At 45.7% G+C, this 24,244-nt stretch overlaps 1 pseudogene; it reads left to right on the forward strand.

The window, feature by feature from the left end:
* Positions 1–16,849: 16,849 nt before the first annotated feature.
* LOC107130902 (mitochondrial import receptor subunit TOM22 homolog) lies at positions 16,850–17,473 on the forward strand (annotated as a pseudogene).
* The last annotated feature ends 6,771 nt before the right edge of the window (positions 17,474–24,244 follow it).

The following is a 24,244-nucleotide window of genomic DNA, read 5'->3' on the forward strand; positions in this document are numbered from 1 at the left end:
GCAGACGGAAGATAAAGCCATGGACCGCCTGCCAAGCACATGTTCCAGGGACTTCTGCACCCTGGGAGCAGTTGGGGCACATGGACTTTGGGGATGGAGCCCATTCCACAAAAAATAAAAAGAGGTACTAACATCAGAGGCATTAGAACCAGAGCGACTCCATCTTGAGTGAGGGCTAGGAAAAATGAGGCTGGGGCTTGCTGGGCTACATTCCCAGAAAGGTATTATTCCTGGCCTCTAGATGTTTACGGTTAAGTGAGCAGATTGATAACATTTACTAAACAGACCCAGACTTAAGTGTGTTCTGATATCCCAATATCTTAACAGAAGAATTCCTAATTTTCCTTTAAAGATAATATTCTTGCAAAATATAGTAATTAAGAAAACTAATCCTTTATCACAAACCCTTATAGGAGAGCACATCTCCCCATTATCTTTTTTTATCCTACATACATATAAAGTGTTGTACCTAGGTTGGACACCTTCCTCCTCTTACTTTCGGGAGCACCCTACTCTACGGAGTAGCTGTTCTTTCACCACTTAACTTTCTTAATAAACTTGCTTTTGCTTTGCCTCATGGACTCACCCTGAATTAATTCTTGTGCGAGATCCAAGAACCCTCTCTTGGGGTCTGGATCTGGACCCATTTCCTGTAACACTAATGAAGCCTCTTGCCACTCAGCAAAGGGTGAGGACAATCACATCTCTACCAGAGAAACAAGCCCTGCATCTTGCACTGTGCCCTTTCAGTGAGAAAACAAAGCAGAAAATCAGAGCTCTGCTTCCAGGGAAATACCTACTCTGCAGGGTCAGAGTGACCTGAGCTCACATGAACTGGTTTTTTTTCTCCATCACAATAAGGACTCTCTAGAAACACAATTATCTTCACGTGGTCAGCACTGGGCTTTGGCCAAGAAAGCTGAGTAAAGACCCTGTTATTGAACCAACCTGGGGTCTGCATGCCAGGTGGAGTAAGGACAGAACATCCCCACCAAGGTTTGCAGCAGAAGACGGGAAGGCATTTATTTGCTGGGCAACGCTCCCCGATTTTCCTTACTTGGTGCCTGGCAAAAATGCTTTCCTCTCTTCCTTACTTGGTGACTAGCAAATAATCCTGACCTCACTGATGGCTTGCAGGTAAGAATTTTTAAAGGTGGGGCTCAGCTTCAGGAAAGCAGAAATTACAGGCAAAATTGTAAATCAGTAGACAAAGGTTACACATTGGTTTTGGCCTAAAAGGGCAGGATATCTTGACATGGGGGCTTACATGTTAATAGGTAGATTCAAAGATTTTCTGATTTGCAATTGGTTAAGGAAGAGAAGCTTTATTTAAAAACTGGGGGTCAGGCTGGCTGTGGTGGCTCAGGCCTGTAATCCCAGCACTTTGGGATGCTGAGGTAGGTGGATCACTTGAGGTCAGGAGTTTGAGACCAGCCTGGTCAACATGGCGAAACCCAGTCTCTACTAAAAATACAAAAATGAGCCAGGCATGGTGGCACATGCCTGTAATCCCACTACTTGGGAGGCTGAGGCAGGAGAATTGCTTGAACCCAGGAGGCAGAGGTTGCAGTGAACTGAGATTGTGCCACTGCACTCCAGCCTGGGCTGTGGAGCAAGGCTCCATCTCAAAAAATAACAAAAACTGGGGGTTAGCAGAAAATGTTAGCTCCGGCTCCTGGGTGTGACTTCCTCTAGACACCACAGGAAGAAATTTAGAGGAAAGAACAGTTGTCTGAAGTCAGTCCTCAGTTCCCCTTTATCTGAGGTCTACGAGCCAGTCTGGTGGGGGTCCAGGTTTCTGAGAAACAACTCGGGCACATACATTAAGATGTTGCCTTTGGTTTCTATAGGGAACCAAACAGCCTGTGATTCCAGCTTCCTTGGCTATTGTTCTAAGCTACTATTACCTTCTTGCCTATCAAGTTGCTTGTTCACTTCTCAGAGCAAGCTAGGTAGGTGCCTGGAATTTCCCTTGAAGGAACTCAACATGTTCCTTTAATTCCGTACTTGGGGGCTGGAAGGCTTCTTGGAGGGTGGGTGGGGGGGGGGGCCTGCTCCATCTCAACCCCATGGAAAATCCCAGGTGGGAGGGAGAAAGGAGGTCACAAAAGACCCAGCTGGAGGTCAGTGGGGCCCTGTGCCCTCCCACTGGCTGTAGCAAGAAGGAAGCTCTGAGCCACGGGGCCCTTGAGAGAGGAGCAGGCTCAGAGCTTATGAGTCAGCTGCACTGGATCAGGAAAAGCACCTCCTGGTGACAGCAGCTCTGCGACCAGTGTAGTCCCCACCCCCATCCTACTCCTACTCCTTGGCCTCCTCAGGGTTTGGCGGGGCTTGGTGGGAGTAGCTCGGCAGCCTGGTCCCATTTCCAAACATGCAGCAGGGGAAACTTAGAAAGGCAGGGGCTGCTGGGACCTGCCCAACCCCCTTGGTTCTCTGCTTTCTGATGCCCCTCCAAAACTAGGAGGAGATCACCGCCCCTCCCCCCCCGACCCCCGGCAACAAAATACTGTGGAAAGATCCTTGAACTAAGGAGACCTGGAAGCTGATGCCCCATCTACTTCTGACTTGCTGTGTGACTATGGGGAAATCACTGCCCTTCTCTAAGACTTGGTTTCCTCTTAAACGCACAAAAAGTCATTAGCACAGTGGGCTCTCATGGCAAACTCTCTGTGAATATGAACTATTTTTATGATGATGAAAAGGTTAAATGGGCTTTTGGAATTACCCATTTCCAAGACCCTTTCCTGTCTTGTAGCTTGTTTTAAACAAGCTGATATAATCATCATCATAGATATTGTTTATTAAGCACTTTTGTGCCAGGCACTCTGATCGTATCATTTATTTACTTCTCATAAAAACCTGCAAGGGGCCAGGTGCATTGGTTCATGCCTGTAATCCCAACATTCTCGGAGGCCGAGGCAAATTACCTGAGTCAGGAGTTAGAGACCAGCCTGTATCTACTAAAAATACAAAACTTAATTGGGTGTGGTGATGGGCACCTGTAATCCCAGCTACTTGGGAGGCTGAGACAGGAAAATCACTTGAACCTGGGAGATGGAGTTTGCAGTAAGCTGAGATCACGCCACTGTACTCCAGCCTGGGTGAGAGTGAGACTCCATCTTTAAAACAAAACCAAACAAACTTGGCCGGGCATGGTGGCTCATGCCTGTAATGCCAGCACTTTGGGAGGCCGAGGCAGGTGAGGCACCTGAAGTCAAGAGTTCAAGACCAGCCTGGTCAACATGGCAAAACCCCATCTCTACCTAAAATACAAAAATTAGCTGGGCATGGTGGCACACGCCTGTAATCCCAGCTACTCAGAAGGCTGAGGCAGGAGAATCACTTGGACCCAGGAGGCAGAGGTTGCAGTGAGCCAAGATCATACCACTACATACCAGCCTGGGAAGGAGAGTGAGATTCCATCTTGGGGAGGGGAGAGGAACTTTGCAAGGTGATAATATTAGCCCCTATTTGGAAGGTGGCACAGCTGGGGTCCAGATAGATGAAGTAACTTGCCCAAGGTCACACAGTTAATAAATGGCAAAGCTTGGATTGGAGCCCACATCTTCTCATTATACTACAGATGCTGACCCCATAAAAAGAAGTCCTATACCCAAGTCCTTATACCTAGGTCCTATACCACATGACTTAGAGTCCAAACCAAAATATTTCATAGGGTGACCAACCATTGTGGTTTGCCCAGAACTGAGGAGTTTCTCAGGACAAGGGTCTTACAGTCACAAAACAGGCATAGCCCTGGGCAGACAGGGACGGTTGGTCATTCTACCTCTGAAGGTGAAAGGGAACATGATTATTCAGTTTGGGATACTTTTTTATTTCCTTTGTGATTTCTTCTTTGACCAATGGATTGTTTAAAATTGTATTGCTTGATTCCCAAATATTGGGATTTTCTAGATTTTTTAAATTTAAAGTGTAATTCCTTTTTGGTTTGGGAACATACTTTATATGATTTTAACCTTTGGAAAGCTGAGATTTATTTTGTGGTCCAGCACATGGTCTATCTTGGTGAATGTTCCATTTGCATGGGAAATGGATGTGTCCTGCTGTCAATGAGTGGAGGGTTCTGTAAGTGTCAACTGGGCCAAGTGGTCCATAGTACTGTTCAGATCTTCCAGATCCTTGGTCTATCAGAGATCCTTTGTGCTACCAATTACTGAGAGCAAGGTAATAAGATTCCCTATGACAGATCTGTCTGCTTCTACCTTTAGTGTGGTCAATTTTTGCTTCTTATATTTCGAAGCTGTTACTAGGTGCCTGTACCCTTAGGAATGTTATGTCTTTGAATTGGCCCTTTTTATCACTATGAAAGGTCCCTCTTTATCTCTGGCAATATTCCTTCTCTTGAAGTCTATATTAAATAATTCATAAGCTCCTTGCCAACTCTAAAAAAGGAAAAGTATGTATGTCCCTGCAGCTGCCCTGAGTCATTTAATTAAACGATATTCATGGGTTTTTTCCACTCCCTCTTGGTGCATGACAGATCTCAATGTTTAGCACATCCTTTTATACAAAAACAAATAGTCTGTTTGGTTAAAACCTTCCCAGATGTGATTCCAGTTTGGCTGTTGTGAAAGCAGCTGTTTCTGTCAGCCAACTTGATGAGGCACTTTGTCTTGGGAAGAGGTGGCAATTTATCAGTTCTCATAAACCCAAATCTCTGGGCTCCCAAATACATTGCACTGGTGAGGCTAATGCTAATGCTGCCCTTTGGAAACTTCAAAAACACAGGTGACCTTCTCAGTAACAACCTCCTTCCTTACAGCTTGTCTGTCATTTTATCTACACAGAGATATGCTTGGATATGGTGGGGCCTTGGGGCTCACAGTGATGCCAGAACGTAGAGCTGCCATGCACATGGGCGGCGGGCGGGTAAAAAGAGGCTTATATGAGGTTGTGTGGTTCCTAGTTTAGAAGACGGGGAGAATGGTGTTTCCAAAGACTGGAATAGGGTTGCTGGTTGGTACCATCTTATTTTGTCATCATTTCCCCCTTGTTCATCCCAGTGATAAGCATCTAGTAGAGGCTTAATACATATTTGTGGACGATTCAATAAATGAGTAAATGAAATTGAAGTCAGAATATGCTCTCAGGAAGGAAGGGAATAAATCAGGGGTCAAACATTCCACTCCTTCAGGGACTCTATTGGTCAGGTTTCAATTGCAGCTCACAGTAGCCACCCTAGCTAGTTTAAGGAGAAGTGAATTTAAGTCAGGGAATTGGGTACTTACAGGGGCATTGGAAGGGAGGGAGGAATAAATAGTCTGTAGGCTGAGTGGAGATTCCCAAAAAACATCACAGAATTGCTCCGCCAAGGGAAGGCAATTGCCACTTTTGCTATGATCAAAAAGCTGAGGATGTACCAAGTAGCTACTGGCTGGAGGTCTACACCGCCGGTGTCCAGGGTTCAGGTAGCTGCTCCTAGAGCTGTTGGCTCCAGAGCCACGTTGTGCCTGCTGAAATCCAGCACAGAAAATAGGTGCTGCAAACCTCCCCACCTAGTTCTGAATTCAAGTCCCAAGCAAGTGCATCTGATTGATAAATCTGAATCCTATCCGGAGCCATTCCTGCAAGGAGCTTGGGACAGGCAGATCTTAGCTTTCCAGCCTCTGCCAGAGAGAAGGGTATCCTAGAAGTGAGTTGGAATGGATGCTGAGTGAACCCACCTACCGTCTCTACTGGCAGTCTACTCGAGTGCCAATGTGGTTGGTATAAGACAGTGGGCCTGGCCGGGCGCGGTGGCTCAAGCCTGTAATCCCAGCACTTTGGGAGGCCGAGACGGGCGGATCACGAGGTCAGGAGATCGAGTCCATCCTGGCTAACACCGTGAAACCCCGTCTCTACTAAAAAATACAAAAACTAGCCAGGCGAGGTGGCGGCCGCCTGTAGTCCCAACTACTCGGGAGGCTGAGGCAGGAGAATGGCGTGAACCCGGGAGGCGGAGCTTGCAGTGAGCTGAGATCCGGCCATTGCACTCCAGCCTGGGCAGCAGAGCGAGACTCCGTCTCAAAAAAAAAAAAAAAAAAAAAAAGACAGTGGCCCTGGTACCTGAGGGAGGTTTGAAATGATTCAAGAGCATTGTGCTGGCCAGGTGAGACAGATCTCAGTTACACCTGCCTCACTCTGGGACCATGAGGCTCCTGGTATGAACAAAATCTAGAGAGGCTGGAGAAGAGCTCCGGGTGAATGCCCCAAGTGGGGAGGAGGGAGGAAGAAAAGCCAGTAAAGCAAGCATGAAAGGAAAAGGAGCAGGGAAGAGAGAGAAACCAGGAAGATGGGAGTGGCCACCTGTATTAGTCAGGGTTCTCTTAGAGGGACAAAACTAATATGATAGATATATAGGTATTTATAAAGGGGAGTTGATTAAGTATTACATGATCACAAGGTCCCACAACAGGCTGTGTGCAAGCTGAGGAGCAAGGGGAGCCAGTCTGAGTCCCAAACTGAAGAACCTGGAGTCTGATGTTCAAGGGCAGGAAGCATCCAGCACGAGAGAAAGATGTAAGCTGGAAGGCTAGGCCCTTCTCTCCTTTCCATGTTTCTTTCCTGCCTGCTTTATATTCGCTGGAAGCTCATTAGATTGTGCCCACCAGATTAAGGGTGGATCTGCCTTCCCCAGTCCACTGATTCAAATGTTAATCTCTTTTGGCAACACCCACACAGGCACACCCGGGATTAATGCTTTGTATCCCTCAATCCAATCAAATTGACACTCAGTATTAAACCATCACACCACCCATCATCAGAGAAGAGGAGGCCCCTGTAAGACGTACAGGGGCAGCGGAGGAGAGCCGCGCTGGAGGGAGTGAAACAGGCCCTTTGGCAGGACCTGGTAAAGCTGAAAATGTACACCCAGTCTCCTTTTGAGAGACTCACACACAGCCTCAGGGAGGCAGGCACAGGCACAACCACCAGAGTTAGGGGGAAATTCCCACTCGGATGTCCAGTAGTCATTGTGAAGTGGTGGGTTCACGTAATACTTTACAGTTAAAAGGAAGTGTGTGTGTTCAGATCATATATGTCAACACAGATTTCAAAAACGTTGGATGGGAAAAGCAAGATGACAAACGCGTCTAGAACAATGCCATTTGTGTCAGTTTTGAAAACACACACATAGACGTATGAATCCTGCTCAAGGACCTGGAAGCATGTGTGTGCTCATTGCAGACTGGAAGCATCCACAGTAACCTCCTGCTCCAGGTTAACTCAGGGTGGTTGTGGGGAGTGAAATGGGATTGGTCAACATAGCTTCACAGGACTTTACCTCCATTGCTAATGCTTATTTATTTATTTACAAGTACGGAAGAAAATAGGATGTTAACAGCTCTTAATTTAAGTGGTGACAGCATGTCTTGGTTATATTCTTTTTGTACTTCGGTTGGTTGGTTGGATTTTTGCTCCCCCAAAAGCTCATATTGAAATTTGATACCCAGTGTTGAAGGTGGGGCCTGATGGGAGGTGTTTGGGCGGGGGGGGGGTGGATCCCTCTTGAATGGCTTAGTGCTTCCACTGAGATAATGAGTGAGTTCTCGTTCATTTCCGCAAGAGCTGGTTGTTGAAGAGTATGGTACCTCCCCTCTTGCTCTCTTGCCACGTGAGCTCTGCACATGCCCGCTTCCCTTCACCTTCCGCCATGAGTGGAAGCAGCCCGAGGCCCTTGTCAGAAGCTGAATAATAATTGCCAGTGCCATGCTTCTTGTATGGCCTGCAGAACCATGAGCCAAAGAAACCCCTGTCTTTATAAATGACCCAACCTCAGATATTCCATTATGGCAACACTAAATGGACAGAGACAAGTACTTCTCCATGCAATTTAATTTCTCACAAAATAGATTTTTTTTGTTTTAAGAACAGAGGGTGGGTGATTCTGAAGTGGTTTTACACATTTAATGCAACTCAGTGAACATTTGTTTCTCACTGACACGTTTGGATGCTATGACTGCTGTCTAGTGGGAGGGGCAGGATTTGCCAGGGCCAAGGTTTAGGCAAATTGATGGGGCTTCAAGCAGCTCATCTCTGCATTTGGAGATGCAGTCTAAAAACATCCCAGCTCTGCTGCTCTGGAGGGCAGATAAACAGATTTGGTAGACTGGCAGGGAGGTGAACAGGTACCCCCCAACCAGAGCCTGGCTTCCCCTACTCTCAGGATTAGTGGTCCCCTCCAATCCCTCCTCTGAACTTCTCCCCCTCGCCCTAAGGAGTCAGAGGGCAGTGAGAAAAGGATCCCAGAGAACAAGGCAGTTGTTCTCTCCAAGGAGAACAGGTGAACCAAAGCAGGGAAGTAGAGAGTCCTCACAGGAGACAGCCTCGACCCTTTCTGGTGAGCCTGACCTTGTCCTGGTTGCTTGTCTCAGGCTATCTCCTCCACTTTCATAAACTCTGATCTCCTGGGCAGAGATTGGGAGAAATCCCATTGGATGAATGCCCATGTATACCAGGCTCTGAGGCAGGCACACACTCACACAACAGATTCACTCTCTGCTGTCTCCCAACAAGCCTGTGGGTGACTTAGGGCTCCTTGGTTACAAGCAAGAGAGACTAACCCTGGGGAATGTAAACAAAAAGGAGTCTATCAGAAGGTTATTGGTTAGGCTCATGGAAGTGACAAGACTGGATAAATGGATCCGAAGAGGACCTGGAAGCTGGGCAGATCCCAAGTTCTAAGGAATAGCATCTCTCAGGAGTCTTGCCAGGGCCTGCCTGTCAGAATGAGGAGCATGGGTCATTCTAGGGGTATCCCTGGATCCAGTCTGATTGGCCCACCCTGTACAAGTCCCTCTGGGATTGTACACAGTGGAGAAGGTAATTCCCCAAAAGGAAATCAAGGAACTGTTAAAGAGGGAGAAGAGGTGCTAAGCAGCCAACAAAGAGCAGATGTCCACCAAACTTTAAGGATGGTTATAATCCCACCCATTTTACCGATAAGGAAACTGAGTCCCAGAGAGATTAAATAATTTTCCTAGGGCCACACACTTAGTACAGAACTGGGATTCCAGCTTCATTCCTTGGGCCCCAAAGCCCGTGCTTGTCCCACTTACCATTCCCAAATCTCCAAAGACCTGAGAAGGGTGAACAGGACAAACATCACCCACAGAGTCAAGGCCCCTCCTGAGTTTTATCTCTGTACACAGGTCATCTGAAAACTGCAGCTTTTCAAAATTTCAGTGCTTTCTCACCCCAGATGGAAATTAAGGCCATGACGAAGCTCAGGACTTGGTGCTGTGCTATGGGATGCTGCTCAAGTAATTGCCTTATTATAGCAAGCCCGGAGACGTAATTTCTCAAACCATCTGGCTGGAGTACGTGCCTGGGAAGGAAGAATTAAGATGCCCTTGGAGAGACTAATCAAATAATAAATGGCAGACACACTCCTGAGAGCCCTGGTTCATGGAGAAGTAGCCCTGGAAGCTGTTAAGGACCCTGCACCCGGGACAGACAGGCCTGTGTGCATCTGCCTTTCTGCTCTCCCTTTTAGAGAGAGAGAAGGCTCCCTCTGTCCATCCTGCTGGCGAGTCGGGAGGGGAAGGGGGACAGGAAGCTGAGTTCCAAATGGGGAGCATTCAGCACAGATGACATGAGCTTGTTTCTCTCCTGAAGAGCCCAGTTGATCACACCTGGGCTAAAACATTTCAGCTACAATCCCCTGCTAATCTTTTCACCATGATAACAGCCAATATTTCAGCTGCACTTTTCCCTCAGGAAGACTAGGAACAAACAGCAGGGGGAACAGAAAGGCAGCAAGACTCGTAGCAAGACTCTTCCATCCAAGAGTAGCCTTCTGAAGCAAGAGCAGGCAGCTTGGAACTGGCCTGAATATGTTTCAGATGAAGAGGTGGCACCAGGCTAGATATTAAGAGACACTCTCCTATTGACTAGGTCTGAGTTAAGGGCATATGTGTGTTTGAGGGTGGGGGGTGGGGTGGGCATACACCCTGCAATACACAAAGCAATCAGAACAAGCAAGAATCATCCAGCCCAACATATGCCAGGGTTTCCTACCCTCAGCACTACTGATATCTTGGGCTGGTTAATTTTTTATTGTGGGGTGTCCTGTGCATTGTAGTATGTTTAGCAGCATCTGGGGCCTCCAGCTGCTAGATGCCAGGAGCACCTGACCAGATCCACCCCACCCCATCTCTCTCCAGACCCTTCTTCCTTCCCAAGCTCATTCCCCCCACCCATCCCACCAACAATGTCAACAGCCTAGGTCAGAAACTGCTGGGCTGTGGCTAAATTGGGCTTGCTTTGGTTTGCTGGTGTTTTAAGTTCTTTAATTGACTGGTAGAAGAACAAGTTTAATTTTCAACTTGTCCTGATAATTTCAAAACTTAGAAAACACGGACTTCCCTGGCCAACTCCAGGGTCCCTTGTCCCCAGAGCAACCTCTAGTCCTACTCACACCCACTCCCCTGACTGATGGGACCAGCCCAGCCTTCTAGGTGTTTGTGCCCGTGGTCTGAGCAGATGCTGTACCTGAAACCTTGAGCCCTAGGCCCCCCTGTGAATACTCTCTCCTGACCCAAGGTGACCCTGAGGCCAAGGATTCCATAGTATTGTTTCCAATCCTTCTTTCCTACAATGAGGCCTCTCACTGTGGAGCACCTCACAGCATACAAGGCTCTCTCACAATGTCATGGTCATCCTTTTCGTCTCTGCAACAGCCCTGGAAGATGGAGGCATAGGTACAATGTCCCCCAGACTATAGGAGGGAAAACTGATTCACTTTACCCAAATGACCCAACTTACTGATGGAGGAGCTGGTTGGAGCCCAAGGCTCTGGTCTAGGGTTTGCTCCTATTATAGGAAATTACAGTAGAATCCTTCAGATTCATATATTGAAGCCCTAACCCCCAGCGTGGTCATATTTGGAGATGGCACCTCTAAGGGAGTAATTAAAATAAAAGCATAAGGGTAGGGCCCTGATCTGATGGGATTTGTTTTAAGAAAAGACACCAAGAGCTCCAAATTTCTGTCTCACTCAGCGCACGCACAGACACACACACACACTGAGGAAATGTTCTATGAGCACCCAGTAAGAAGGCAGCTATCTGCAAGTCAGAAAATGAGCTCTCACTGGAAACCTTGATCTTGGACCTCCAGACTCCAGAACTGTGAGAAAATAAACACCTGTTGTTCAAGCTCCCCAACCTGTGGTAGGCAGCACTAACACCTCTCAGCAGGGGCCACCTTTGCACAGCGATCCCCTGAGGACTGTGCCCCAGGGCTGAGAAGCTGGTTGGTGAGTGAGCAGCAACACCAGCGCCAGGCACCCACTCTGCCTCTGCTCACTCTGCTTCAGCTGCACAAGGGCCCTGCTGCTCCCCAATCGGCAAAATCCAGCCTCAGGACTTTGCAGGGCTCTTCCCTCCACCTGGAGCTCCCAGGTCTCTATTCTGTTTCTGCTTGCTTCCTCCCACTCAGCTCCTCTGCTTTCTTTCCCTTAGAGTACTAGTCTCTATGTTGCATTATATCATGAAGTCACTTGCCTGCTGTCTGCCTCTCCTACTAGAATCTAAGCTCATAAGCAAGGTCGTCTGTCTGGTTTATCTCTGTGTCCACAACAGAGTCTAGCACATAGTGGACACTTAATAGCAATCTTGTTTTTTTTTCAGACTGCTATAATAAAATACCAGAAACTGGGCAGCTTATAAAAAGTTTATTTCTCACAGTTCTAGAGACTAGGAAGCTCAAGATCAAGCTGCCCGCAGATTCAGCGTCTGGGGAAGGCCGACTTTCTGGGTGAGAGATGGCACCTTCTCTCTGTGTCCTCACATGGTGGAAGGAGCAAGCAAGCTCTTTGATCAGGGCATTAATGCCATTCATGAGGGCTCCACCCTTATGAGCTATTCACCTCCCAAAGGTCCCACCTGTACATGCCATCACCTTGGGAGTTAGGCTTTCAACATTTGAATTTTAGGGCTACAGAAACATGCGGATAATAGCAATAGCTAATTGCTGAATTCAGCTTATGTTCTTGATGTATTAAAAGAAAATTGAGCCATTATGGTTTTTTGTTTTTTGTTTCTGTTTTGAGACAGCCTCACTCTGTCACCCAGGCTGGAGTACAGTGGCATGATCTCAGCTCACTGCAACTGTTGCCTCCTGGGTTTCGCGACTCAGCCTGGGAGTCGCTGGGACTACAGGTGCACATCACCATGCCCAGCTAATTTTTGTATTTTTAGTAGAGATGGGGTTTTGTCATGTTGACTAGGCTGGTCTCAAACTCCTGGCCTCAAGTGATCCACCCACCTCAGCCTCCCAAAGTCCTGGGATTATAGGAGTAAGCCACCGCACCCGGCCATTGTTTTTATGATTATATAAGAAATGCATGCTCATAAAAAATCAGATAACACATCAACTTACAAAGAACGAAATAATTCTGACTCCAATCTCGTCCACCCTCTCTACCATCTCACACATATCAAAGCACTTGTTAAAATATTTATGGTCTTCCTTCTCTTAGATCTTTTTCTAATACTAAAATACTTAATATATACTGGGGTCCTTTGCCCCTCAGAGATCCAGATGTGACTGGTAAGACTGCTAATTCATAGCCCACTACAGTCCTCAGTTCCTGCTGGTTCCTAGGGGCCTCCTCTGCTCCCTGGTCCCCTCAGTTGTGGACCCTGCGCCCCATGTGCTGTGCCTGCTTCTCCCGCTAATTCCCCATGCATAGAATTCAGCTGTCTTGCCACTGTCTCTCAGGCATTTTGACTTTCCTGAATACATGGGGGGTCCTACGGCCAATGTAGTGGTCACTCCTGCCTGACTCCTAGACTGCACTGGCATCTCCAAGCCAGCCCACTCCCCATCAGGCAAAGAGAGCTGATGCTTCCAGCTTCACCCTCAACCTGGTGCTCCCTGCAGGGATCAGCAGAACAGAGCAGGCCCCATCTGACCAGAGCCACCCTTCTGAAAACACAGTTGTTATAAAAAGCAACAATGACAAATCTGTTACATATATATATATATACACCTTTTTACCCAAACAAGATCATACTCTGTTATGGACCAAACTGTCCTTTCCCCCTTCCCTTTCAAATTCATACGTTGAAGCCAGTACCCGCAATGTGACTGCATTTGGAGATAGGACTTTTATGGAGGTAAGTAGAAAGACAATTCAAGTTAAATGAGGTCATAAGGTCATTGAATAGAGCCCTAATCCTGTAAAACGGGTGCCTCTATAAGAAAAGAGACACCAGCAGTCTCACTTTGCACACATGGAAAAGGCTATGTGAACACACAGCAAGAAGGTGGCTGTTTGCAAGCCAGAAAGAGAGCCCTCACCAGAAAGAGAGCCCTCTGGCACCTTGATCTTGGACTTCCCAACCTCAGAACTATGAGAAAATAAATATCTGTCTAAGCCATCCGGTCTTGGGTATATAGCAGCTGGAACGGATCTACACATACTCGACACACTATTTTATAAACTGCTTTTTCACCTAGTAGTATATGGTAGATACCTTTTGGGGTTCTTTCCTATAAGTGCTCCCTTGTTCTTTTTAACAACTACATTCAGCTTATACTACATGTTTCTGAAATTGAGCCTTTTAATGTGTGTCCAAATCAATGTGTTCTGCCTTAGAACAGAAACTTCCTGAGGGCCGGGCACAGTGGTTCTTGCCTGTAAGCCCAGAATTTTAGGAGGCGAAGGCACATGGATCACTTGAGCCAAGGAGTTCCAGACCAGCCTGGGCAACATGGCAAAACCCTGTCTCTACAAAAATTACCAAAAAATTAGCCAGGCATGATGGCATGCACCTGTAGTCCCAGCTACTTGGGAGGCTGAGGTGAGAGATTTCTTGAGCCTTAGAGGTTGAGGCTGCAGTGAGCCAAAAATCACACTACTGCACTCCAGCCTGGGTGATGGAGTGAGATCCTATCTTGAAAAGAAAAGAGAAGAAAAGAAACTTCATGAGAGCAGCATCCTGAGAACCAGGAGTAGGAAGGCCCAGTCTCCAAAGATCCTACAAAGCAGAATCCACATCCCTGGCAGCTATGCAGGGATGAAGGCATTGTCATGTCCCCCCAACCCTGGGATAAGACCCCTCTCTCACAGCCCCGCCTTGCAGTGTGGTCAGGGGCTTCCTTCCCCTGAGCCTGTGCCCCCTCCCAGAAAACTGTAGCCTCTGAGACAAGCAGGTGTGCAGCAAGACCGCTTCTCTCTCTTCCTCAACGTGCAACTCGTTCTCGCGTTGCTGCCATAGGAACTTTTCTAGGCAGACGTTAGTGCCTCATAAATGTAATTAGTGATAATGGCCCTGAGTCAGCCGGGAGGTCTGTTTTTTCAGCTGGTTTTTCAAATTAGGACAGAGAAAACATTTTCACTGCCACCCAGGCTGGCTGAGTGCTGTCCACGTTGCCACCTTCCTGCCTGGCCCAGCCCTTTCAGAAATAGAAAAATCCCCCTTCCAATTAGAGGACGAGAAAGGCACAGCTCCAATCACTAGAGCTGTTGACAAAAATCAGCCAAATGCTGAGGCAGGTCTGCTGACCTGTTCAGACCACATGCTTTCACAGTGCTGGTGCTTGTACCTGGCCCTGGCTGGGTACAAGAAACCTACAGGGGTCTCTACAAAATGAGGGGGTTTTGGAGACAGGCGGGCAGGGCTGTTTGAAAAACCTTGAGACAGATCATCTGCCACCCTGCTGGGCAACCCTCCCCTGACCCCGACAGAGTCCCTCATCCTTCTTGCAGCTGCCCCAATCACTTTCCAACTGGAGATTGATGACCTGCCTCTGTTTCTTCCTCCCTGTAGGTCTTGGAGGTAGGCAGCTGGACCTCTTCTCCTCAGCCCTTCTTCCCTCCCCCAGGGACGCTCCTCTAAGATCTCCTATTCCTCCCCATCCCAAAGACAATGACAAAGAATCACGGAACAGCAGGGCTCCATCAGACTGCATCCTTTCTGTGGACCATCTCACCGAATGCTCAGTTTATCTCTGAGTGGTAGGTCCTAATGCTATGCCAGCTCCACAATGGGAAAAGCGAGATGTCCCAGGGTAGGGATGTGGGAACATGACAGTACCTCAATTGCTTTGCCTGCAGAACTGTCAGGGATGTGGGTTCTGCCTCACAGGACTAGAGTGGGAACATGTGGGACCTGCAGCTGGACATTGCTCTGGTACCACCTGCATCTGATGTTTTGATTGGGTCAATGGTCATGGCAGGGAGGAGTCCCCACCCATGCTGTAAACCCTCAGAGGCACAGCAGCATCAGCTAGCCTTGTCTGGTACGGGTCTTTGTGCATCCCTTGAGGCCTCATGCCAAGACGGAGTGCCCACCAGAAAGGTTCCTAGCCTCCCACAGCTGGGCTGGGATCATGCCTGCCCCTGCTCACCCCTGAGGCTGCTGGGAGCCCTCAGCTAAATCTCCTTTGTTGCCACTGCCAAGATGGAGGGAGATGGGACCAGGCAAGCCTCAGAGGGAGACAGTCCATGGCACTAGGGTTGCGGGGGAATTGAGGGTGCTGACTCCAAACTCCTCAGGCGCTGCCTTCAGTCTGGGCACCTTCTGGGCTGTCAGCTGGGCAATCCCACCACCAGGAAGGTGAGCTGGGGGCATCAGGGGCTGCTGAGCCATGGGCCTGGGTCTGCCTCAGTTGGCACCACAGGGTCTACAGCATCTCTCTGGGCTGATGGCCTAGGCTGTGCAACCTCAGGCAACGTGCTTAACTTCTCTGAGCCTCACGTTTCCCAAATGTCAAATGTACCATTTGGATACAAAGATCTAGTTTTCAAATACTTTTAGCAGCAGATCCTCCAAATGTACAGGAGGTGACGGCAGAGCCTGATGAATTTGGGAGGTTCTGGGATGGTTGGGGCCTCACCCAAAGACCTATGTAGTCATGCTCCCTGCCGAGGGCTGGCTGGCTGAATTGAAATATCATATAGGTAAACTTTCACATAAATATCTTACATGAAAAGTTAGCATAAACTCAAATTCTCAGATGAATTGCTGGCAATTGACTTTCTGCTAGTAAAATTTCTTAAGCATGAATTTCCCTTTAATAACCTACTAAATATCGTGCTTCCCAAATCAAACAAGAAATCTGGTTACATAGACAAAATGGTCATTTGGCAAAGTAATTGGTGAGTTTTGTTAGAATGCAGAAATGTGGTCTCCACCCCAGACCCACTGAATCAGGCCCTGCATTTTTACAGGATCCCCAGAGATCCCTACTGTCCTTCAAGTTTGAGAAGTGCCAAGTTAAAGCAATCGTATTTGCATCACCCCAGGAGCGCTTGAGAAATGGTCAGCATTCAGGCCCCCACTCCAGGGGGTTCTCTGTTGGCCTGGGGTGAGCTCCATTCAGGTGCCCAGGTGTTGTGAAATTCCCCAGGTAATGTCAGTGTGGATGCAGGGCCTGACTGCTGGGAGGGCCAGCAGCCACGCTTGTCTAAATGTCTTCATCTTCTCCCTCTTCTTTCATTCCCTTGGGGGACTTGAATCTCTAAGCTCTGGCAGATGCTCTCACTGGAGCCTGATTTCTGTCACCTAAAACTGACAGTCACAACAAGCTGACAGCCAGGGAGATGCATCCCTTTCAAAGCAACTGAGTGGCGTGTCAGTTCACACTTTGCATGGGGCTAACTGCTGGGAGGGTAACAGTTGCAGAAGCGACCCAGGGGGGACAGAGGCAGGGCCACCCTTCACTGACCACTTACTTCTTGGACCATCTCAGGGCAATTGGTCTGAGCAGGAGAGCCCTGTCCAAGCAGAGATCACAGGGCAGCCGGGGCAAGAGGGAGGCTGCTGGGGCTAGAAGGGGCTGTGATGAGGCCCAGGGGAAAGAGTAGGAGCTTAGAGCCTCCATCCCACCAGCTGGGACTCAAAGCCAAGATTCTGAATGCCCTTCAGGACCTGCTTCTCAAGCTCCAGCCTACATCAGAATTACCTGGGGGCTTTTTAAAATACAGACTACATGGTTGCCGCTGTCGCCGCTGTCGGTGCAGGGGAAACCCCGTCTCCGAACTTCCGCGGATGAATTGCTCCTGAAAGGCAAAGCGGTGAAGACTGAGGAGGAGCTGGAGGAGGATGACGACGAGGGGCTAGAAGAGTCCCCCTCGGAGAGACTATGGGGCCTGATGGGGATGTTTCCAGAGAGGGTCAGGTCTGTGACTGGAGCCACTTTTGGTCTCTTCCTCTTTGTGGCTCAAAAAATGTACAGGTTTTCGAGGGTAGCCTTGTGGACTGGGACCACTTCCTTTATGATCCTGGTTCTTCCTGTTGTCTTTGAGACTGAGAAGTTGCAAACGGAGCAACAGCAGCAACTGCAGCAGCAGCAGCGGATACTTCTAGGGCCTAACACAGGGCTCCCAGGAGGAATGCCAGGGGCTCTACCTTCACTTCCTGGAAAGATCTAGATTGTTACTACTGTTTGAGCTGTCTCGGTGGGAGAAGTTTGAAATTCAATAGTGTTTGAACTGCTGATTATTTGGATTTCTTTCTTTAACTTTGACACATTGATCTATCTAAACCTGGTGGAGAGAATTTTCCCCACATTGTCTCATGGAAAGACTCAGCTTGCAACTGTGCCCTCCACACTGTCCTGACTGACTTCTTTCTTCACTCTGATACCACAGTGCAGCCATGTAGACGGTTATTCCAGCTGTAGCCACTCCTTTCACCAAATTGTTCCTAACTGGAAGATCTCACTTTCCCCTTGTGGGGTAGGAACCGATGCCAGTGGGAGGAATGTGCCCTGACCATGAATGGCTGCTTTTCTGTTTGTTTAAGAATGGAGCTGTTGGGGAGGGACAGGCCCTCAATGTGAAACAGACAAAATGCATTACACCTGTAATGGAAAGTGGCCACTATGAATCCCTATGTGTAAGAGGAGGGAGGCTGGCTGCAGCTCCAGCCGCGGAATGGAGACTGTGGAAGACAGATCAGAAGCTCATTTCCTCTGCACATTTTGGCTGTTTGACCTGTGTGTGTGTTTAAAAACACCGAAGTCAGTGCTTGCTTTTTGTATTTCAATATTAAAAATGATTCTAACAGAAAAATAGACAGCTGGCCCCACACCCAGAGCTTCTCGTTCAGTTGTTCTGGGGAGGGGCCCCAACATTTGCATTTTTAATTAGTTCTGAGATGACCATGATGTTGCTGGTCTGCGGACCACACTTTAAGAACCACTGCCTTTGAGACTACAGCCCCTCAACCAGAGACTCTCTAGTATATTGGTTAACGGAGCCAGCTCAGAAATCAGCCAGATCTGGGTGTGAAGCCTAGTACTTCCACTCCTTAGCTGTGTGACCTAGGGCAAATTACTTAACCTCTCTGTGTGCCTATGTGTGTCATCTGCCAAGTGATGCTAAAGACAGTAGCTATGCCTTAGAGTTGTGGTATGGAGTAAGTGAGGGAATGCCTACAAGGGTCCTGAAGCATAGGCAAAACCTTTTGTGCTCATTCACTGACCTGTGGTCAGCACTAGCCTGGAGTATGCCCATGGGCCTGGCCCCTTCCAGGATTCAAGTGCACTTTACCAAATTATTCCTTTTAGTAAAACACACACACGTACACACAAAACACTTTAAGAGCCGATACTAGTAATACCTCCATTTTACAGATGAGAAAAGCTGCTCAGAGTGGCTGAATAGCTTGCCCAAGGTCACACAGCCTGGAAATGTGATAGGGCCTGAATTTGAACCATAGCTACTGGAATTACCATCTTACCATTTCGTTCATAGCCACTGAACTGATACGACCTCAGCCTTACTGGGCACAAACAGTGCAACAGGGCCTTAAAATAAGAATGTAAAAGTTCAAATCAAAATGAAGCCACTTTTTAAAATACATATATAAAACAGAAAACCCTGACAAATAGAGCTGGGGACGACTATAAAGAGAAGAGTTCTCGTGCATAAATGCCCGATAACAAAAACTGCAACCCTGCACAAAGGCCATCACAACCTTACACAGAAAATGCTCCTGCCAGGACATCTGTGCAGCGGTGTCTGTCCAGCCTCAGACTGGTGTCACCCTTGTTATTGATCCTTGTAGCCAAGAACAATCTCAAAACAATTATGTAATCCTTCTCATTGTATTAGTAATAGCAAAAACCACAATTCCTTCTGCCCCAGCCTAATACCTTTAAAATCCTTTGTCTTGCCTCCCTGAATATGTACAGTTTACGATGGCACATGTATTCCCATTGCAATGCCCTACTCCTAAATAAATACCATTTACTTTTAGAAAGTCTCTCTGTTATTTCCGTTTGACAAATAGTTTAGAGTCTCCTGGAGTGTGGGAACCTCCAGTTGCATAATGTGGTTAATGCAACTGGGAATTCAGTTCCTCAGTTGCATGAAACACATATCAAGACCTCAATAGCCATGTGTGGCCAGTATTGGATGGTACAGATCTAGAATATTCCCATCTCCACATCAACTTCTATTAGACAGTATAGCTCCAGAGACTTGATCCAATTCTCTCTACTTTTCTGCATTTTTAATTTTTTCCATGATCAGGAAGAAGGCAGAGCGGATTAAATGCAGCAAGCATAATATCTCCTAAACATGGAAAAGGTGCTCAGCCTCAGTGTTGGAGAAATGCGAATTAATTGTACTGAGATACCATAGTTTGCCTACATAGATTAGGAATAACTTGAAAGGTTTTTTTTTCATTGTTTAAAAAGTAAGAATGAATAAAATTATTTATTCTTTAGCATAGCAAGGGTACCACCTTATTCTTTTATTTCAATAGGTTTTTGGGGAACAGGTGGTGGTTGGTTACAGGGATAAGTTCTTTAGTGGGGATTTCTGAGATTTTGGTGCACCCATCACCCAAGCAGTTTACACTGTACCCAGCATGTAGTCTTTTATCCCTCACCCCCTCCCACTCTTTCCCCTGAGTTGCCAAAGTCCACGGTGTCATTCTTATGCCTTTGAGTCCTCATAGCTTAGCTCCCACTTATGAGTGAGAACATACAATATTTGGTTTTCCATTCCTGAGTTATTTCACTTAGAATAATGGTCTCCAGTTCTAATCAGGTTGCTGCAAATGTCACTTCATTTTTTTTTTTTTTTTTTTTTTTAGATGGAGCCTCGCTCTGTCACCCAGGCTGGAGCACAGTGGCACGATCTTGGCTCACTGCAAGCTCCACCTCCCAGATTCATGCCATTCTCCTGCCTCAGCCTCCCAGTAGCTGGAACTACAGGTACATGCCACCGTGCCTGGCTAATTTTTTGTATTTTTTTAAGTAGAGATGGGGTTTCACAGTGTTAGCCAGGATGGTCTCGATCTCGTGACCTCGTGATCCGCCCACCTCGGCCTCCCGAAGTGCTGGGATTACAAGCATGAGCCATAGCGCCCGGTCATTTCATTCCTTTTTATGGCTGAGTAGTATTTCATGAGTAGTATTTATGGCTGAGTAGATCTATATATATCTCACATTTTATGCACTAATTGATGGGCGTTTGGACTGGTTCCATATTTTTGCAAGCGTGAATTATGCTGCTATAAACATGCGTATGCAAGTATCTTTTTTCATATAATGACTTTTCCTCTGTGTAGATACCCAGGAGTGGGATTACTGGATCAAATGATAGATCTACATTCAGTTCTTTAAGGAAGCTCCACACTGTTTTCCATAGTGGTTACACTAGTTTACATTCCCACCAAGAGTGTAAAAGTGTTCCTTTTCACCACATCTATGTCAACATCTATTTTTTTGTTTGTTTTTTAATTGCCATTCTTGCAGGAATAAGGTAGTATCATATTGTGGTTTTGATTTACATTTCCCTGATCATTAGTGATGTTGAGCGTTTTTTCATGTTTGTTGGCCATTTGTATATCTTCTTTTGAGAACTGTCTATTCATGTCCTTAGCCCACTTTTTGATGGGATTGTTTTTTTTTTTTCCTTGCTGATTTGAGTTCCTGTAGATTCTGAATATTAGTCCCTTGTTGGAAGTATACATTGTGAAGATTTTCTCCCACTCTGTGGGTTGTTTGTTTACTCTGTTGATTGTTTCTTTTGCTGTGCAGAAGTTTTTAGTTTAATTAAGTCCCATCTATTTATCTTTGGTTTTGTTGTATTTGCTTTTGGGTTCTTGGTCATGAGGTCTTTGCCTAAGTCAATGTCTAGAAGGGTTTTTCTGATGTTTTAGAATTTTTATGGTTTCAGGTCTTAGATTTAAGTCTTTGATCCATCTTCAGTTGCTTTTTGCATAAGGTAAGAGATGAGGATCCAGTTTCATTCTTCTACATGTGGCGTGCCAATTATCCCAGCACCATTTGTGGAATACAGTGTGTTTTCTCCCACTTTGTTTTCATTTGCTTGGTTGAAGATTAGTTGACTGTAAGTATTTAGCTTTATAACTGGGTTCTCTATTCTGTTCCATTGGCGTCTATGCCCATTTTTATACCAGTACCATGCTGTTTTGGTGATTATGGCCTTATAGTATAGTTTGAAGTTGGATAACGTGATACCTCCAGATGTGTTCTTTTTGCTTAGTCTTGCTTTGACTATGTGGACTCTTTTTTGGTTGTGTATGCATTTTAGGATTGTTTTTTCTAGTTCTGTGAAGAATGACGGTGCTATTTTGAGAAGAATTTGCATTGAATTTGTAGAATGTTTTTTGGCAGTATGGTCATTTTCACAATATTAATTCTACCCATTCATGAGCATAGGATGTGTTTCCATTGTTTGTGTCAATGGAACAACATCATGTGTCGATTTCTTTCAGCAATGTTTTGTAGTTTTCCCTATAGAGGTCTTTTACCTACTTGATTAAGTATATTTCTAGATATTTTATTTTCTTGCAGCTATTGTAAAAAGGGTTGAGTTCTTGATTTGATTCTCAGCTCGGTCACTGTTGGTATAAAGCACAGTTACTGATTTGTGTATATTAATTTTGTATTCTGAAACTTTGCAGAATTCATTTACCAGTTTTAGGAGCTTTCTGGATGAGTCTTTAGATTTTCTAGATATACAATCATGTCATCAGCAAACAGCAACAGTTTGACTTTGTCTTTACCCACTTGGATGCCCTTTCTTTCTCTTGTCTGTTTGTTCTGGCTAGGACTTTCAGTACTATATTCAATAGAAGTGGTGAAAGTGGGCGTCCTTGTCTTATTCCAGTTCTCAGTGGGAATGCTTTCAACTTTCCTTTATTCAGTATAATGTTTGTTGTGGGTTTGTCATAGATGGCTTTTATTACCTTAAGCTATGTCCTTTTTATGCTAATTTTGCTGAGGGTTTCAATCATAAAGGGATGCTGGATTTTGTCAAATGCTTTTTCTGCATCTATTGAGATCATGTGATTTTTCTTTTTAATTTTGTTTACATAGTGTATCACATTTATTGACGTGCAGATGTTAAATCATCCCCGTACCCCTGGTATGAAACCCACTTGATCATGGTGGATTATCCTTTTGATATGCTGTTGAAGTTGGTTAACTAGTATTTTGTTGATGATTTTTGCATCTGTGATACAGGTATTAGTCTGTGGTTTTTTGTTGTTGTTATATCCTTTCCTGGTTTTGGTATTAGGGTGATATTGGCTTCATGGAATGATTTAAGGAGGATTCCCTCTTTCTCTATCTCATGGAATAGTGTCAATAGGATTGGTACCGATTCTTCTTTGAATGTCTGATAGAATTCAGCTGTGAATCTATCTGGTCCTGGGCTTTTTTTGTTGGTAACATTTTAATTATTTCAGTCTCACTGCTTGTTACTGGTCTGTTCAGAGTTTCTATTTCTTTCTGTTTAATCTACAAAAGTTGTATATTTCCAGGAATTTATCCATCTCCTCTAGGTTTTGTAGTTAATGCATGTAAAGGTGTTCATAGTAGGCTTGACTGATCTTTTGCATTTCTGTGGTATTGGTTGTAATATCTCCCCTTTTGTTTCTTTTTTAAAATTATACTTTAAGTTCTGAGATACATGTGCAGAATGTGCAGGTTTGTTACATAGGTATGCATGTGCCATGGTGGTTTCCTGCACCCATCAACTCATCATCTGCATTACTTATTTCTCCTAATGCTATCCCTCCCCTAGCCCCCACCCTGCAACAGGCCCTGGTGTGTGATGTTCCCCTCCCTGTGTCCATGTGTTCTCATTGTTCAACTCCCACTTATGAGTGAGAACAAGCAGTGTTTGGTTTTCTGTTCCTGTGTTACTTTGCTGAGAATGATGGTTTCCAGCTTCATCCATATCCCTGCAAAGGACATGAATGTATCCCTTTTTATGGCTGCATGGTATTCCATGATGTATATGTGCCACATTTTCTTTATCCAGTCTATCATGGGCATTTGTGTTGGTTTCAAGTCTTTGCTATTGTGAATAGTGCTGCAATAAACATGTGTGTGCATGTCTTTATAGTAAAATGATTTATAATCCTTTGGGTCTATACCCAGTAATGTCAGTGCTGGGTCAAATGGCATTTCTGGTTCTAAATCCTTGAGGAATTGCCATACTGTCTTCCACGCTGGTTGAAGTAATTTACACTCCCACCAATAGTGTAAAAGCATTCTTATTTCTCCACATCCTCTCCAGCATCTGATGTTTCCTGACTTTTTAATGATCGCCATTCTAACTGGTGTGAGATCTCATTGTGGTTTTGATTTGCATTTCTCTATTGACCAGTCATGAGCCTTTTTTCAAATGTTTGTTGGCCACATAAATGTCTTCTTTTGAGAAGTGTCTGTTCATATCCTTTGCCCACTTTTTGATGGGTTTGTTTTTTTCTTGTAAATTTGTTTAAATTCTTTGTAGATTCTGGATATTAGCCCTTTGTCAGATGGATAGATTGCAAAAATTTTCTTCCATTCTGTAGGTTGCCTGTTCACTCTGATGATAGTTTCTTTTGCTATGTAGAAGCACTTTAGTTTAATTAGATCCCATTTGTCAATTTTGGCTTTTGTTGCAATTGCTTTTGGTGTTTTAGTCATGAAGTTTTTGCCTGTGCCTTATGTCCTGAATGGTATTGCACAGGTTTTCTTCTAGGGTTTTAATGTGTCCCAGAAATTCTGGTATGTTGTGTCTTTGTTCTCATTGGTTTCAAAGAACTTATTTATTTCTGTCTTAATTTCGTTATTAACCCAGTAGTCATTCAGGACAGATTGTTCAGTTTCCATGTAATTGTGTGGTTTTTGAGTGGGTTTCTTAATCCTGAGTTCTAATTTGATCGCACTGTGGTCTGAGAGATTGTTTGTTATGATTGCGTTGTTTTGCATTTGCTGAGGAGTGTTTTACTTCCAATTATGTGGTCAATTTTAGAAT

The sequence above is a fragment of the Macaca fascicularis genome, chromosome 9 (assembly GCF_037993035.2).
Source record: "Macaca fascicularis isolate 582-1 chromosome 9, T2T-MFA8v1.1".
Taxonomy (NCBI): Eukaryota; Metazoa; Chordata; class Mammalia; order Primates; family Cercopithecidae; genus Macaca; species Macaca fascicularis.